The 19712-nt window shown below is 37.4% G+C and overlaps 1 protein-coding gene and 1 non-coding gene across 5 annotated transcripts in view; both read left to right on the top strand.

The window, feature by feature from the left end:
* Positions 1-19712, top strand: part of STPG2 (sperm tail PG-rich repeat containing 2) — a 617593-nt gene that overhangs the window by 363893 nt on the left and 233988 nt on the right. The gene's annotated exons all lie outside the window — the stretch shown is intronic.
* LOC132366790 (small nucleolar RNA SNORA25) lies at positions 5360-5486 on the top strand. Its single transcript, XR_009503517.1, has one exon. It is a non-coding gene; the product is annotated as a small nucleolar RNA SNORA25 (small nucleolar RNA).

Here is a 19712-nt window from a genome sequence, read left to right as displayed (position 1 = left end):
ATAGGTAAGCAACCGACTTTTGTATATAAATTTTGTATCTTGTAGCCTTGCTATTAGTTGATTCTTTGGGATTTTCTACATAGACAGTTATGTTCCAAAAAAGACCATTTTGTTTCTTCTTTTTCAATCAGTATACCTTTACTTAGTTTTCTTTTCTTTTATTGCATTAACTAGCACTTCCAATACACTATTGAATAAGAATAGTGAGCAGGAACATCCATCTCTTGTTCCTGATCACAAGAAGAAACATATAGTTTCCCACCATTAAGTACAATGTTAGCTATAGGGGATTTTGTAAATGTTTATGAAGTTTGGCAATTTCTTGTTTATTCCTAGTCTGCTGCGAGTTTTTATCATGAATAGGTGTTGGATTTTGTCAAATGCTTTTTCTGCATCTGTTAATGTGATCATATGATTTTTCTTCTGGTCAAATCTCCTTGTAAACATGTTAAAAGCAGACATCCTTGCAATCACATTAGTGGTATTTACCAGACAGGGCCCTTACCCATGAAATGCTTTTATAGCAGTATGTACCTGGTCTGTCAAGGCTGCTAATTCTAAATAAGTCTGAAATTTATTGACTTATAAGGCACAACTCTGAAAAATGTCACTTAATCTGTGTAATTATGGGAGTATAAAATAGGGCTCTTTAATGATAGAATAGCTTCCTTTTGTATGCATGCATCATTTTGAAACCACACGTGTTTGTCTGGGCCAGGACCCATCACATGACAAGGAAAGGGAAGTGACAGAAATATGCTGATGATAGGGCTGTTTGCCATGCCTTGAGTTACAAAGTTCTTTGTCTCTGACCCAGGAATCTCATTGTTCTTGCCAGCATCATGAAATAGTAACTGGCTAACTAATTAGTTTGTAAGTGAGTAAAATAAAATCCCAACCCAATACATTTCTACTGGCTACAGTTGGCTGGAGCTACTTAGCAGCTGCCGCTTTCAGTGAATCATATTTTCTCCAGTTTTCATGGTCCCCACTACTGTGGCTCACTGTCAGTTGCCTCTTTTTATAACTGAGTTTTTATTTTCTTATTGTAAAATTAAGAGGCATTGTAGAATAGTGATTAGCACTGAAGACTCAAACTATGATCCCCGTATTCAAATTTAAATTTCACTAAGTAAACCTGTATGCCTTTAGGCAAGCTATTTAAGTTTTCTGTGTCTCTGTTTCCCCATCTGATAATGATGATGTAGAAAATAATAATACTTTCCTTGTGTTTATTGTGAAGATTGACTGACTTAGTTACTAACTAAATTCTGCTAACTTAGTTCACTGAGTTAATATGCTTAAAGTACTTAGAATTGTGCTGACCAGCTAGTAAATGTTAGTTATTACTATTAAAAACCATGTCCCTATTAAAAGTGAGAAAGTAAAGGAGGAAGATTTAGTTCAAAAAGTAAGAATATTATTTGTGAATTTTTCTGTGTGTTTATGCAAAGTGTATTTGTATTGGAGTATTAATTTAGTAATATTCCAGGTAGTTATAGCAAGCTGGAAATATAACATTCATGGTTATCTTTATGATATAATTTTTGTAATTATTTTTAGGTTTTATGGAAGTTTGCATTAGAAATTTAAATTTTGGCAGAAACTTAAAGTAACAGAAAGTTAGGTATAATCTCAACAATGATAGAGGAGCATCTTATAGAACATTCTAAGCTTTCACAGTATAAAAGAGTACCTACAAATATTATCAGAACATCAATAGTTAAATGATAGTAAGAATAGTACCAGTGCTCAATTTATTCAATTCAGATTTTAAAAACAGAAAAGCTAAATATGATTTGATGTTTCTTCATGAATAAAAGATGCTCAAGATATTTTCCATCTGTCAGTTTATGATGATGATAAATGTAGATTAATCATTCAGTTTTTGAGGTTGTAATCTTGACTCTCTTGGCCACATTCTTTTATAAAATGACGTATTTTTTGAAGTTACAGCTCTTTTGAATGCCTGGTAGAGAGCGTACTATGACCTATGTAATTTGTGAAATGTGGTAAAATGAACTTTCTGCATTTAACAATAACCAGTAGGAGAAAATCAGTAAAATAGACAAATATCTACATTATAAAGATATTGGGAATTTGATCCTGAATGTTTTCTGTAATATTATTATGAACAAGTGTTTTATTATTAGTGGTCATTTAGAAAAATAGCATTTTACTCAAATGGTTCTTAATTCAGTTGTTGCTAAATTTAAGTGAGAACATTGATATTATCAGTACAACCAACACTGCCTACAAATGCTAAATTGGTAATGGTGCTGCAGGTCACTATGGGATTCTATTGTTATATCACAGAAGATATTAAACAGGGGTGTAAACAGAACAAATACATTAAACAATATTAGAGTAACTCTGTCACACCTAGAAATCTCTTTAAAATAATTTTCATATAAGGCTATTTCAACACATAGGTTGATTTTTTAAAATGAAGATGATAACTAGTAAAGATCTGGCTTCTGATTTGATTTTTTTTAAAGTCATGCCTTTTGTAAAGTGCTGAATTGCTCAGTCAGTTCCAGTTCACTAGAAACTTAGTTAAGAGATGTGTGCTATCATATTCCATAAAAATAGTGACTTTAAAAATTAAATCCTAAACTTAGAATACCAGTTAATGAATATCTTAAGAACCTAGTGATATCAGTCACACTTAAAAGTTTAAGAAAACAAAATTTACTATATTCTGGGCACCTAAAATGGTATAAAATCAAGCTTCACTGATCCCTACCATAACATCTAATTTCTCCCATAAATGTTATTTTTTTGCACTGGCTAGAACATGTCCTGAAACATTTTAATAAATTTCCTTTTCTTGTTTCTGTGTAGAACATAAAATGAGCCTATTCACATCAGAGGTCAGAACCCCTGCTCAATTCAACATTCTACATTATCTAAAACTTATATTTTCTAGTTAAAAATGATCATTTTCTGAGACCTTTCACTTTTTACTTCCATCTACACTAATGAGTTTCTCTTTGGGTTTATATTTGTTCAGGAAATACAGTTGTAATAGTTACTGTGTTACTGCGTATGAGAGGCAAATAGAAAATAACCAGTTTGAATTGAAATGCAGATACCAACATCTTAACAATGGGTAATGCAATATATGCTTGAGGAAAATCACAAATCATAGATTTTTAGAAATTCTTAAAGTAACTGAAACTTTTTGTGGTTTCAATTCAATTTAAATTCATTAAAGGCACATTTCTATATAGTTGTGATTATAGTTACTCTCTATGTATTAGCCAAGTGCAAGATGATCTTGGAGGTGGGGAAAACTATATATATTGAGTTTTGTTATTATTGAGGCCCTTATAGATAGCACAATCTAATCATTAAGAGTTAACCTTTTTTGATAAGACAGACATAGGCACTCCACTAGTTTTTCCACTCTCTCCCACTTCACTCATATCCAGAGAATTTGAGAAATGAGCCCCAGATTCCTCATATTTTAAAATGGGGCTGTTAATAGGATCTATTTGATAGGACATTTTAAGTGTTATAAAAAAGGTAGGTATGCTGGCTGGTTCATAGTAAGTGCTGATTACATTATTTATATTGTACTTGGGTTTTAATTTTTTATCATTAGTAGGCACCATTTTAAAAATAAGAAAATTTTATATTTATAATCTAACCTATTAGTAAATACTTAATTTGAATTCTATTGTATTTGCATATAAATTATTTCAAAATGTTTGTGTGTTGATTTTATTCCTGTTAAGTGGATCTTTCTTTAGTTTCTTTTCTATATGGTAGCAGAGAAATTGTTACTGAAAATTTGGTCCGTGTCCTCGATGCTGAATGAGAATAACAAGGGCAAGGGTTTGAGAATAAAGGAAAGAGAAATTTTATTGATTTGCCAGAAAATGAGGAGGGTAGCAGACTAACGTCTTAAGAACTACCGGTCCTGCCTTCTAAGAGAAAGCAGGTGTATTTAAAGAAAAGTTTTGGGGTTTCAGTGTGACCATTGTCACATATAGTTGATTGTTTTGTTGAGGCTAGTTCTTTCCATGACATTATCTCTGACTGTTTCGGTCCTCTGGTTTTCTTGGCCCTCGGGTCCCAGTCAGAATGTTCCTTCTTTTGATAATTCTTGCTTTGTTGACTTCATGGCCTTGGGTTTCTGTGGTTAAGACAAGAGGAACAAGCAGAAACAGTGAGAATGCCTGCACACATTAATCAGTAACAAAGAATGCATAGTAACAAAGAATTTAAGTTTCAGTCCCCAGCAACGGAGGGAGAAGACGGAAAAACAAAATCATTCATCAAACAGTTTCAGTTTTGGGGGTCCTATTACATAATCTTTTAATTTAGTGTACAGTTATTAATTAGTTCTATATGTTCATTGCTGGTGTATTTTCATAGTGGTTCCAATTAGAAAACTGAAAAAAAATTCACTCTAAGTATTATTTCTAAATTATGTGCTAAATATGTAGGATTAAAATGAACTTTGGATATTTTTATTGAGGCATACACTTCCTACAATATCTAGCATTTCCACTTATGATTTTTTTCTCCCAGTATATTCACACATAAATCATAACATCTACAAAAATTTTTTTTTAAGTTATATAGTTTTTTCCCAAAGGGCATTATCTAATGGTGTATATATTGATTTTTCATGATTCTTTAAGATATTATTTTTTATGTAGAATTTTAATGAGAACTAAAACAACCTCCTAATCTTAGAAATGCCTCTGTTGATTAAGAGTAGGCTCAGCTGCCTATAAAAGAAAACTCAAAATAGATACAGAAATTTCTTCCTCTCTCACATAAAAGAGATAGGCAGTCTAGGGCTCTTACAGAGGACCCATGAAGTCACCAGGAACATGGGCTTCAACCAGCTTAGCATTTAGCAATCCTGGTCACGTCGTCCTTACCCCCCTAGTTCAAGAGGGCTATTCCAGACATCACATACATTTCCATGTACCAGATCGCAGGGGTGAGGGTGGAGAGGAAAGGGTATCCCCTCTTCTTCTGAAGGAAATACCCCCCAAATTTGCTATAGAAAGTTGCTTTTGTAATCAGATAACAATTCTCTTTGTTACGCCAATGCTTATAGATACATGGCTATATTCAACTATAAGGGGCCCAGCTAAAAATTAGGATCTTAAAACCAATTAGCAGTCTCCACCACACTATCTTTTGAAGAATATAGGTATGCCCTCAAAAGTGTTAAAAAACAACAACAACAAAAAAAACTACTATTAAATCTGGTTTTGTAAACTGTAGACAATTGGTCAGGCTATATTACAACTTAGTCATCATTTTTTTTTTCATGGTTAAATTGTTATAATAGCTATGATTGGTTCTGCATCATCTGCTAAGAAAATGGTAGAGTAGGTCATTTCAAAGAGGGCTGATGGGACCAAATCCAGGAGATCTTTACACTGTGACCAAAGATTGAGTTCTCCACTGGGTATAATAGTAACTTGATAGTGCTGTGTTTTCCGGATGGAGATACAAGCCACTCATATCCATGATTGGTGATGTGGAAAAGTAAAAATACATGTAAATATCTTCCAACTTTAAAAAAAAAAGAAAAGAAAAGAAAATGGTAGAGTTATTAAAAAACAGTAAATGCCATGTCATACTACTCAACTTTTCAGTACATCAAACCATTTTAGAGTTCCTTTAAAGCATTTTTACTAGGTAGGTAACAATCTTCAGCTGCAAAGAGCCTTTGATGGTTTATGAACTGATAGTAACTAACTATCCATTAGGAGTATTGCTTTAGGACAATATTCATATTTATTAAAATGCTTCAGTAATTGACTTTCAAGAAAAAAATTTTTACCTCATACTTTTAATTTTGAAAAAAAAATCATGGAAAACTACCAATATAAATTTGTTAAAGATTGAAATCAAAATAGCTATCTAAGGGGAGGAGAGAAGATGGCGGAAGAGTAAGACGCGGAGATCACCTTCCTTCCCACAGATACAGTAGAAATACATCTACACGTGGAACTGCTCCTACAGAACACCCACTGAACGCTGGCAGAAAACGTCAGACCTCCCAAAAGGCAAGAAACTCCCCCCGTACTTGGGTAGGGCAAAAGAAAAAAGAAATAACAGAGACAAAAGAATAGGGACGGCACCTGCACCAGTGGGAGGGAGCTGTGAAGGAGGAAAGATTTCCACGCACTAGGAGCCCCTTCGCGGGCAGAGACTGCGGGTGGCAGAGGGGGGAAGCTTCGGAGCCACGGAGGAGAGCGCAGCCACAGGGGTGAGGAGGGCACAGCAGAGAGATTCCCGCACTTCCCGCACAGAGGCTCGGCGCCGAGCAGCACTCACCAGCCCGAGAGGCTTGTCTGCTCAGCCGCCGGGGCGGGCGGGGCTGGGAGCTGAGGCTCGGGCTTCGGTCGGGTCGCAGGGAGAGGACTGGGGTTGGCGGCGTGAACACAGCCTGAAGGGGTTAGCGCACCACAGCTAGCCGGGAGGGAGTCCGGGAAAAAGTCTGCAGCTGCCGAAGAGGCAAGAGACTTTTTCTTCCCTGTTTCCTGGTGCGCGAGGAGAGGGGATTCAGAGCGCCGCCTAAACGAACTCCAGAGACGGGCGCGAGCCGCAGCTAACAGCGCGGATCCCATAGCAACAGGGGCGCAGAGGGAAAAACGGAGAGACTCCCGCACAGAGGCTCGGCGCCGAGCAGCGCTCACCAGCCCGAGAGGCTTGTCTGCTCCCCCGCCGGGGCGGGCGGGGCTGGGAGCGGAGGCTCGGGCTTCGGGGTCGGATCGCAGGGAGAGGACTGGGGTTGGCGGCGTGAACACAGCCTGAAGGGGTTAGCGCACCACAGCTGGCTGGGAGGGAGACCGGGAAAAAGTCTGCAGCTGCCGAAGAGGCCAGAGACTTTTTCTTGCCTCTTTGTTTCCCGGCGCGCAAGGAGAGGGGATTCAGAGCGCCGCCTAAACGAACTCCAGAAACTGGCACGAGCCGCGACTATCAGCGCGGACCCCAGAGACGGGCGTGAGACGCTGGGGCTGCTGCTGCCGCCTCCAAGAAGCCTGTGTGCGAGCACAGGTCACTCTCCACACCGCCCCTCCCGGGAGCCCGTGCAGCCCGCCACTGCCAGGGTCCCGTGATCCAGGGACAACATCCCCCGGGAGAACGCACTGTGCGCCTCAGGCTGCTGCAACGTCACGCCAGCCTCTGACGCCGCAGGCTCGCCCCGCCTCCTCTGTACCCCTCCCTCCCCGCGGCCTGGGTGAGCCAGAGTCCCCGAAGCAGCTGCTCCTTTAACCCCGTCCTGTCTGGGCGGGGAACAGACGCCCTCAGGCGACCTACACGCAGAGGCGGGTCCAAATCCAAAGCTGATCCCCAGGAGCTGTGCGAACAGAGAAGAGGAGGGGAAATCTGTCCCAGTAGCCTCAGAAGAAGCGGATTAAAACTCCACAAACAACTTGATGTGCCTGCATCTGTTGAATACCTGAATAGACAACGAATCATCCCAAATTCAGGAGGTGGACTTTGGGAGCAGGATATATTAATTTTTCCCCTTTTCCTTTTTTTTTTGTGAGTGTATATGTATATGCTTCTGGGGGAGATTTTGTCTGTATAGCTTTGCTTTACAATAGCTTTATTTTACTTCACTATATTATAGCTTCTTTCTTTCTTTTCTTTCTTTCTTTCTTTCTTTCCTTCCTTCCTTCCTTCCTTCCTTCCTTCCTTCCTCCTTCCTTCCTTCCTTCCTTCCTTCCTTCCTTTCTTTCTTTCTTTCTAGTTTTTCTCCCTTTTACTCTGAGCCGTGTGGACGAAAGGCTCTTGGTGCTTCAGCCAGGCATCAGGGCCGTACTTCGGAGGTGGGAGAGCCAACTTCAGGACACTGGTCCACAAGAGACCTCCCAGCTCCACGTAATACCAAACGGCAAAAATCTCTCAGAGATCTCCATCTCAACATCAAGACCCAGCATCACTCAATGACCAGCAAGCTACAGTGCTGAACACCCTATGCCAAACAACTAGCAAGACAGGAACACAGCCTCATCCATTAGCAGAGAGGCTGCCTAAAATCATAATAAGGCCACAGACACCCCAAAATACACCACCAGACGTGGACGTGCCCACCAGAAAGACAAGATCCAGCCTCATCCACCAGAACTCAGGCACTTGTCCCCTCCACCAGGAAGCCTACACAACCCACTGAACCAACCTTAGCCACTGGGGACAGATACCAAAAACAACGGGAACTACAAACCTGCAACCTGTGATAAGGAGACCCCAAACCCAGTAAGATAAGCAAAATGAGACGACAGAAAAACACACAGCAGATGAAGGAGCAGGGTCAAAACACACTAGACTTAACAAATGAAGAGGAAATAGGAAGTCTACCTGAAAAAGAATTCAGAATAATGATAGTAAGGATGATCCAAAATCTTGGAAATAGAATAGACAAAATGCAAGAAGCATTTAACAAGGACGTAGAAGAACTAAAGAGGAATCAAGCAATGATGAAAAACACAATAAATGAAATTAAAAATACTCTAGATGGGATCAATAGCAGAATAACTGAGGCAGAAGAAAGGATAAGTGACCTGGAAGATAAAATGGTGGAAATAACTACTGCAGAGCAGGATAAAGAAAAAAGAATGAAAAGAACTGAGGACAGTCTCAGAGACCTCTGGGACAGCATTAAACGCACCAACATTCGAATTATAGGGGTCCCAGAAGAAGAAGAGAAAAAGAAAGGGACTGAGAAAATATTTGAAGAGATTATAGTTGAAAACTTCCCTAATATGGGAAAGGAAATAGTTAATCAAGTCCAGGAAGCACAGAGAGTCCCATACAGGATAAACCCAAGGAGAAACACGCCAAGACACATATTAATCAAACTGTCAAAAATTAAATATAAGGAAAACATATTAAAGGCAGCAAGGGAAAAAAAACAAATAACACACAAGGGAATCCCCATAAGGTTAACATCTGATCTTTCAGCAGAAACTCTGCAAGCCAGAAGGGAGTGGCAGGATATACTTAAAGTGATGAAGGAGAAGAACCTACAACCAAGATTACTCTACCCAGCAAGGATCTCATTCAAATGTGATGGAGAAATTAAAACCTTTACAGACAAGCAAAAGCTGAGAGAGTTCAGCACTACCAAACCAGCTTTACAACAAATGCTAAAGGAACTTCTCTAGGCAAGAAACACAAGAGAAGGAAAACACCTACAATAACAAACCCAAAACATTTAAGAAAATGGGAATAGGAACATACATATCAATAATTACCTTGAATGTAAATGGATTAAATGCTCCCACCAAAAGACACAGGCTGGCGGAATGGATACAAAAACAAGACCCATATATATGCTGTCTACAAGAGACCCACTTCAGACCTAGAGACACATACAGACTGAAAGTGAGGGGATGGAAAAAGATATTCCATGCAAATGGAAATCAAAAGAAAGCTGGAGTAGCAATTCTCATATCAGACAAAATAGACTTTAAAATAAAGACTATCACAAGAGACAAAGAAGGACACTATATAATGATCAAGGGATCGATCCAAGAGGAAGGTATAACAATTGTAAATATTTATGCACCCAACATAGGAGCACCTCAATACATAAGGCAAGTACTAACAGCCATAAAAGGGGAAATCGACAGCAACACAATCATAGTAGGGGACTTTAACACCCCACTTTCACCAATGGACAGATCATCCAAAATGAAAATCAATAAGGAAACACAAGCTTTAAATGATACATTAAACAAGATGGACTTAATTGATATTTATAGGACATTCCACCCAAAAACAACAGAATACACATTTTTCTCAAGTGCTCATGGAACATTCTCCAGGATAGATCATATCTTGGGTCACAAATCAAACCTTGGTAAATTTAAGAAAATTGAAATCGTATCAAGTATCTTTTCCGACCACAACGCTATGAGACTAGATATCAATTACAGGAAAAGATCTGTAAAAAATACAAACACATGGAGGCTACACAATACATTACTTAATAATGAAGTGATTACTGAAGAAATCAAAGGGGAAATCAAAAAATACCTAGAAATAAATGACAATGGAGATACGACGACCCAAAACCTATGGGACGCAGCAAAAGCAGTGCTAAGAGGGAAGTTTATAGCAATACAAGCCTACCTCAAGAAACAGGAAACATCTCGAATAAACAACCTAACCTTGCACCTAAAGCAATTAGAGAAAGAAGAACAAAAAAACCCCAAAGCCAGCAGAAGGAAAGAAATTATAAAGATCAGGTCAGAAATAAATGAAAAAGAAATGAAGGAAACAATAGCAAAAATCAATGAAACTAAAAGCTGGTTCTTTGAGAAGATAAACAAAATTGATAAACCATTAGCCAGACTCATCAAGAGAAAAAGGGAGAAGACTCAGATCAATAGAATTAGAAATGAAAAAGGAGAAATAACCACTGACACTGCAGAAATACAAAAGATCATGAGAGATTACTACAAGCAACTCTATGCCAATAAAATGGACAACCTGGAAGAAATGGACAGATTCTTAGAAATGCACAAACTGCCGAGACTGAACCAGGAAGAAATAGAAAATATGAACAGACCAATCACAAGCACTGAAATTGAAACTGTGATTAAAAACCTTCCAACAAACAAAAGCCCAGGACCAGATGGCTTCACAGGTGAATTCTATCAAACATTTAGAGAAGAGCTAACACCTATCCTTCTCAAACTCTTCCAAAATATTGCAGAGGGAGGAACACTCCCAAACTCATTCTACGAGGCCACCATCACCCTGATACCAAAACCAGACAAAGATGTCACAAAGAAAGAAGACTACCGGCCAATATCACTGATGAACATAGATGCAAAAATCCTCAACAAAATACTCGCAAACAGAATCCAACAGCACATTAAAAGGATCATACACCATGATCAAGTGGGGTTTATCCCAGGAATGCAAGGATTCTTCAATATACGCAAATCAATCAATGTGATACACCATATTAACAAATTGAAGGAGAAAAACCATATGATCATCTCAATAGATGCAGAGAAAGCTTTCGACAAAATTCAACACCCATTTATGATAAAAGCCCTGCAGAAAGTAGGCATAGAGGGAACTTTCCTCAACATAATAAAGGCCATATATGACAAACCCACAGCCAACATTGTCCTCAATGGTGAAAAACTGAAACCATTTCCACTAAGATCAGGAACAAGACAAGGTTGCCCACTCTCACCACTATTATTCAACATAGTTTTGGAAGTGTTAGCCACAGCAATCAGAGAAGAGAAAGAAATAAAAGGAATCCAAATCGGAAAAGAAGAAGTAAAGCTGTCACTATTTGCAGATGACATGATACTATACATAGAGAATCCTAAAGAGGCTACCAGAAAACTCCTAGAGCTAATCAATGAATTTGGTAAAGTAGCAGGATACAAAACTAATGCACAGAAATCGCTTGCATTTCTATACACTAATGACGAAAAATCTGAAAGTGAAATTAAGAAAACACTCCCGTTTACCATTGCAACAAAAAGAATAAGATATCTAGGAATAAACCTACCTAAGGAGACAAAAGACCTGTATGCAGAAAATTATGACACTGATGAAAGAAATTAAAGATGATACAAATAGATGGAGAGATATACCATGTTCCTGGATTGGAAGAATCAACATTGTGAAAATGACTCTACTACCCAAAGCAATCTACAGATTCAATGCAATCCCTATCAAACTACCACTGGCATTTTTCACAGAACTAGAACAAAAAATTTCACAATTTGTATGGAAACACAAAAGACCCCGAATAGCCAAAGCAATCTTGAGAACGAAAAATGGAGCTGGGGGAATCAGGCTCCCTGACTTCAGACTATACTACAAAGCTTCAGTAATCAAGACAGTTTGGTACTGGCACAAAAACAGAAATATAGATCAATGGAACAGGATAGAAAGCCCAGAGATAAACCCACACACATATGGTCACCTTATCTTTGATAAAGGAGGCAAGCATATACAGTGGAGAAAAGACAGCCTCTTCAATAAGTGGTGCTGGGAAAACTGGACAGGTACATGTAAAAGTATGAAATTAGAACACTCCCTGACACCATGCACAAAAATAAACTCCAAATGGATTAAAGACCTAAGTGTAAGGCCAGACACTATCAAACTCTTAGAGGAAAACATAGGCAGAACACTCTATGACATACATCACAGCAAGATTCTTTTTGACCCAGCTCCCAGAGAAATGGAAATAAGAACACAAATAAACAAATGGGACCTAATGAAACTTAAAAGCTTTTGCACAGCAAAGGAAACCATAAACAAGACCAAAAGACAACCCTTAGAATGGGAGAAAATATTTGCAAATGAAGCAACTGACAAAGGATTAATCTCCAAGATTTACAAGCAGCTCATGCAGCTCAATAACAAAAAAACGAACAACCCAATCCAAAAATGGGCAGAAGACCTAAATAGACATTTCTCCAAAGAAGATATACAGATGGCCTACAGACACATGAAAGAATGCTCAACATCATTAATCATTAGAGAAATGCAAATCAAAACTACAATGAGATATCATCTCACACCGGTCAGAATGGCCATCATCAAAAAATCTAGAAACAATAAATGCTGGAGAGGGTGTGGAGGAAAGGGAACACTCTTGCACTGTTGGTGGGAATGTAAATTGATACAGCCACTATGGAGAACAGTATGGAGGTTCCTTAAAAAACTACAAATAGAACTACCATACGACCCAGCAATCCCACTACTGGGCATATACCCTGAGAAAACCATAGGTCAAAAAGTGTCATGTACCACAATGTTCATTGCAGCTCTATTTACAATAGCCAGGACATGGAAGCAACCTAAATGTCCATCGACAGATGAATGGATAAAGAAGATGTGGCACATATATACAATGGAATATTACTCAGCCGTAAAAAGAAATGAAATGGAGGTATTTGTAATGAGGTGGATGGAGTTAGAGTCTGTCATACAGAGTGAAGTAAGTCAGAAAGAGAAAAACAAATACAGTATGCTAACACATATATACGGAATCTAAGGAAAAAAAAAAAAAAAAAAAAGGCCATGAAGAACCTAGTGGCAAGACGGGAATAAAGACACAGACCTACTAGAGAATGGACTTGAGGATATGGGGAGGGGGTGGGGTGAGATGTGACAGGGTAAGAGAGTGTCATGGACATATATACACTACCAAATGTAAAATAGATAGCTAGTGGGAAGCAGCCGCATAGCACAGGGAGATCAGCTCGGTGCTTTGTGACCACCTAGAGGGGTGGGATGGGGAGGGTGGGAGGGAGGGAGATGCAAGAGGGAAGAGAAATGGGAACATATTGTATATGTATAACTGATTCACTTTGTTATAAAGCAGAAGCTAACACACTATTGTAAGGCAATTATACTTCAATAAAGATGTTTAAAAAAAAAAAATAGCTATCTAATTCAGAAAGTTGGTCATATGAGTAATTCTCTTTATTCAGAGTAGCACTGCTTATTCTTGTCTTCTGATGAAACTACTAAGATATGAGAAAATTTTAAAATGCAGGTTTTTGTCTGTTCTGGTTATAAGGGAAACAAGTCATTTGCCCTAGGATGTAAGAATCTTTTGGCAGTACAGCTAATGATTTAACTTTGATTAATTTAGCAAGGCATAGAATTTTAAAATTTGTGGTAACCTTTGAGAATACATCCTCCAATGCCATCATTTTATGTTGAGGCATTATGGTCTGGAAAGTTTAAGTGACTTGGCAAGGTCACATTAATGAGTTAGTGGCAATGCTGAAACCAGGACTAAGGTTTTACTGCCTTTTAATCTAGTGCATTCTATCTCCCATTCCCTCCCTTTACCCTCCTTCCTTCCTCTGCTTCCTATATTATATTAGAATTAAAATATTTGTGTATCATACCAGGTTCATATGTGAAAAGGAAATCAGGTCATAGTGGTTAGTTAGTGGCAGTACTGAGGGTAAAACTAAAGATTTCTTTGCTCTAATCTAATGTACCCTGTTTCCACTGAATGTATTATCATCACTATTATATCGAGAATTTTGTTTTATGTAACATTTGAATTTCAGGGTTTAGATCAAAATTATTGGAAATGTATTGTTAATAAATGTTTCACATGTGAGAATGAATAAATACCTGCTTTGGTTAATCTCTTTAAAACTGGCAATAATGACATCAATAGTAATACAGTGCTTTGCTGTTTAAGGCAGACTGTGTTAAAAGGACAGAATTGACCATTTGAAGTTAGGGAAAGTTGAGTGTTCACTCATTCCACAGCTCAGGACCTGTTTAAAGGATTGATTGCAGAGTATTCAGTACCAGCCCTTTCATTATGCTATTCTGTTTTGATTGTGAAAAACTCAGTCTGGGGTCCAGAAAATTATATGTGAAATAAACACAGCCAAGTAAACTATGACTATTGCTTTAGCAATTTGAGCTATTTTGACCGATTTGCTGCTATATTTTATCAGCTTCCCCAAATAATCAACGAGAGTCTTACTTTCCTATGTTCTGAATTTTACGAATTGTACTTTAACTTTTCAATCTCCTTATAATAATACAGTTCCTAAATTTCTACTTCTTCCCCTTCCCTTCTCTTTCTCCTCTTCTCTTTTTTCATTATCATCAATTTGTAAAAAAAATTGATGAACCTTTGTTACATGAATGACCTATTACTATCTACAAATGGGGTTATGAAAAAGTAAGGCACTCTTGCCCTCAGAGAACTTCCAGTCTGGGTAGAGGGACAGAACCTGTCCTAGCAAAGACTGGTTAACATTTAAAAACTGGTATGAATAATAAGCATTAGAGAAGATCAGAGAAGGGCGAGATCACTAGTGAGTGATTAAGTCTATTGATAGAAACTTCAGAGATAAATATCTACTAGAGACTAGACTTGAAGGATTTAATCAGAGTATGTTATAATATGCATAAATTGTGGTAAACCCTTTGGGTCAGTGTTAGATATCCTGAAGGACATTTTGAGTACATTTGTGATCAACTACTTGACATTCTTAATTTATGATGAACTAAATCACCCTTTCAAGCAAATTTAAATTTAAAACACAAAATGAGAAAGTTCATTCAGATGATATAAACTGATTACAAAAATATACACTTAAAATATGTGTGTATATATATTACAAAATACCAGAAGTGTTTTATACACTATAGTAAAGAGATAGAATGTGATAGAAAAATCACGTCTGTTTCTGCACTTTAATTCTTTTCATACTTAGTTATGGGACCCTGCCAACATGGAAAGAAAAACAATATAAAGCTTCATATTCTTTAACTTAATCTTGGTAGAAAATATAGCTGAAGCCAGAGGCTGCAAGCATCAGCTGACAGTTTAATGAAGACTCTTGAAAGAATAGGAGAGTCTAGGTGCTTTAAGACAAGCCCTGAGCAAGTCATTACATCTGTTTAGATAGAAAAAAAAAAGATTAGTGAATATTTATGTATCAGTTACCAAAATATTTAAGTTAAATATATGTTTATTTTTATCTAATTATCATAAATTTGAATTTTTCTTTAAATCTATTGGCTACAAAAGCCAAAGATCTTTCCTGTAATATTGAATCATTTATTTTTAAAGTCCCAAGGGCTGTTGACTTGTGACTGTGAAATTATTAAATATTCATTATAGAAGACTACATGTTAAAATGTTTGTGTGAAATACCTGCCTTTTCATTTAAAATTGTAAATTCAGTTGTTCACTGGAAGCTGATTTTACCTACCATACTTTTAATATCAACTATGAAAGAGCTGATATCTTTTCCTATAACTTTCCTATATAAGTGGCTTCAGTTTGCTTGTTAGATAGAATGCATCAGGGTTTTTTTCCCCCTACGGGCTTGCTTACAATAAACCTAGTGACTCTAATTCACTCATTTCTGAAAAACATCACATGTACAAGTTTTTTTCAGACATTAAGATGTGTTGTACACAGTACAGATTTTTGCTTAGGTTCAGGTTCAGAAACTGCTGCAAATATAGAGGTAACTGGGAAAGTTAAAAAAGACACTGATTTCCTGGATTTAAACACTGTTATAGAGAACCCAGTAACAAGATGCCTCCCTCACCCCCACCAATGGATTTTAACATGAATTTTACAGTCTTTTAGTGTCTTACACACACCATTATCACATACCTTCCTGTAACTAGAAAAGGTAACTCTTCTTGCTCCAGTCAGTTCAAATGCATACTGACCTCTTTCAGATAAACCCAGTTATGTTCTCCTGAGATCCACCCCTAAAATTCCTTCCCTTTGACTCTGTATATCTTGAAAATGCCTTACAGTGCCTGGTATGTAGCTATAGCAGCAACAGCAGAAACAGAAGTAGTAACAATGATGATAGTAGTAGTGGCATTACCAAACTCAGGTCTGGGTGCTCACTACTCAAAAATCAATACATGAGAGGCAAGTGCTAGTAGGAATGGAAAAGTTGCTTTAATCAGAAGGCCAGCAATCTGGGGAGAAGGTGGCTTCTTGTCCCAAAACCAGCTCCAAAGATTTTTCTCGGCCATGAAAGTTTTTAAAGGGATAAAGGGGAAATAATCTCAATTAATCATTGAGGTAGGGAATCCGATTCCTCGTGATCTCCCATTGCGTGCAGATTTGTCAGCTCCTTGTGATCCTTCTTTAGATGCTATCTTGTTCACACAGTCTGTTCACAAGATTACTGAAAGGGAAGCTGAGGAAAAGATCTAGTCATCCGTTAAATACTTATCCTTCATTTCTACTTCTTTGATCTATGCAAAGAATCAACAGGTTAGGCAAGGTACTGTGTGATCAAAAGATTTGAAAGATGTGCTTGGGCCAGAGGTGAGTAGAGCATGTGGGCGGCTGGTTTAAAAGTTAGTTACAATATAGCTTTACGAAAGTGACAAGACAAAAGGGGTCTCCTGCTGAGGGTGGTTTTTTGCAAAGAACTGCTTTACAGTAGTAGTACCAGCAGCGGCAATAGCTGCTGGATAGAGTTTATCTTTTTTAATGTTATAAAAATATCTCTCACATTTTTTTTTTTGTTTAAAAACATTCTTGCTTTCATGTTGGGGTGTGCTGGTAACATGCAGTTCAAAATAAAATTGTTATTGATAACTATGTACAAGGCTTGTGTATCTAAGTTTATAAGTATGTAGAATGTATACTTACCATCTATTGCTGTTGTTTGTATGATCCACACAAGAAATTCAGTCCCATTACTTTTTGGTTACACTTCCTATCTGAATATGATGTGAACTAGAGGAGCAAATTAAGTGAGATGTTATAAAATACTTGCCTTTCTAGTGCAATCCTTCGATCCTTTTTTTGTCTCAATTGAGCCCTTTTCAGAGAGGCTGAATAGAAGAACTCGGGGTATGTTATCTATTGTTTGGTCTTATTACAGCCATTAACCACAGTCAAGGTGCCTTTCAGGAAGAAAGGATGATAGATAGATCGCATTCTCAGGATCACATTCCCTGTCACGGCGAACAAAAATCAGGGAGGTGGGAGGTAGCAGAAGACAGAGTGCGGTGGGATACAGGTGCACCTTTTCCAGAGAAGAGCAAGATGAATGTTCTCATTGTCACTGCAGCCTGCATTTCGTTAGTCATTAGTGTGACAGGTCCGTAATTGATGACATGACATGGGACCTGTTGTGAGGCTTCTGTGCCCTCCTTTGAAACTACTCCTGTGTCCCTTAAATAGTATATGGTTATTTAATGTGTCAGTGCACCTGCCTTCATATCTCAGTCTAAGCTATCTTGGTAATGACAGAAAATCACACCACTTGTAACAAGGGAAGACGATATTAAAGTTTCATTGCTGTATTGACTGCAGTTCTCAGCAGTGGTTTCTTACGTAATAATAGGCAAGGTCAAGAATAAATTTATCAGAGTAAGAGAAAAGAGCATAATGTGAGCTCTCAATCTGCTGCAGAAGTATGCTTTGTAGTCTACAGCTCGTTGTTTTACTTATATGCTTTCTCTAGTTGCACTATTTAGATTGAGTTTCAAAGTTCTGTTTCAAGAACTACGACATGATATAGATCATTGTGGTGCTCGAAGGACAATGGTGCTTCAAGGACAAAAGACAACCCTGCCTGAAAAGCTTTCAGCATTACACCCCCTACCAGACTCTTAATCACCCTCACCACGATGTTCCCATGGTTATGAAATTCCTGAGCCCACCTGGGCGACGAGACCTGTCCCAAATAAGGAAAGGCATCTGCCCTGTCCCATTCCCACCCTATAGAAGGAAGGTACATGTGCCTCAACCAATCAGTAAATGAAATTTTCACCTCGGACCATTCCTTTGTTTTCTGGCTATAAAAACTGATCAATAGCACATGTTTGGGCTCGACTCTCCCAGACTACTAGGAAGTTGGCCCACTGTTCTGGCAGCGACCTTTCCCTCTAATAAATTCTATCTTCTTTGCATTCTGCCTTGTGTCTGGAAATTCTTTTCCAACCTGCCTTTGGACCACGACAATCATCTGAACAATTATTTAAATACTTGAGCAAAATAACTGAATGAGCAAATCATGACTAAACACTTTGATTCCTTTTTAATAATTGTTTGAAAATTATTGAATCTTTCAGGAACTGCTGGAAAATTTGTTTTACTTTAATTCTATATTTAGGCTTATTTTATAATTACTTATCCATTAATTAATATTGTCCATATGGGAATTTTTTGAGAAAATTACTGTAAGAAACCACAGGGGTGAAACATATGTAACATTATAATAAAAACATGTTAAATTTTTTTAAATGAATTCTTAAGATCAGAACTTTATTACTCATCAAAAAAGTTATCAACAATTTAATGAAGTTTGTTTTCTTGGATAGGGTTTGTTTTTTTTAATGTTATAAAGGATATCTTTTTCCCTTTAAGTTTTTAGTAATATAGGCTAATAAAAAGTATACTTTTTATAGCAGTTATCTATAATGAGAAGCCTTCCACAAGTTGGGAATAAATTGAATTTTTGTATAGTAAATTTGGCTACTCACATGTAGAGTTGCTTTACTGTAGCTATTTTAGTATGTATAACCTCATTAGCATTATAATGACAAGCTTCCAAAGGAAAAATTACAATGACAATTAAATAGAGCATCCGTGATGATGCAAGTCAAAACTACATTCTATCAGTATATTTCTGATTTCCTTGCTGTTCTTCAAACTATACTCCCATATCTGATTTTACAAGATTATGTCTTTAATTGAAGCATTATTAGTCACCTCCTTCAGACCTATACCTAACTTTGAATACACTCTACATGAGACCATAACGTATGCATCCTGGTGACCTTTAAGTGTTCATGAACCAGTGTACATGAGAATATATATATTTTTGTTGACTAGTTAGGTCAGAGTTTGTGAAGTATTTTCTTAACTAAAAATCCATTAGATAGCCATCAAAATGCCGGGAAAGATCCTTAAAATACATTTATCTACTCTCTTCTTTATTTGCTAAATACACATTTTCTTCCTTTTGTTTCTGAAACAATACTTCCTCCTTGTTTTCTTTCACCTCTTTGATCATGCTTTCTGTCTTCCATGATGTTTCCTTCTTTGCCTGCTGCTTTAATGTCAGTCTACAGATGTGTGCCAGAGTTCTGTCTTATCCTATTTTCTTCTCAGGTATCATAACTTTATTCTCATTTTTATACCACTTAATCTAACCTTTTATAATCTCCCTTTTCTTATGAGGATTGGGTATATGTTCCTAGTCTTC

Source organism: Balaenoptera ricei, chromosome 5 (genome assembly GCF_028023285.1).
Source record: "Balaenoptera ricei isolate mBalRic1 chromosome 5, mBalRic1.hap2, whole genome shotgun sequence".
NCBI classification, from domain to species: Eukaryota; Metazoa; Chordata; class Mammalia; order Artiodactyla; family Balaenopteridae; genus Balaenoptera; species Balaenoptera ricei.
Note: the sequence above shows the minus strand (reverse complement) of the source record. Positions and strands in the feature narration are given on the sequence as shown.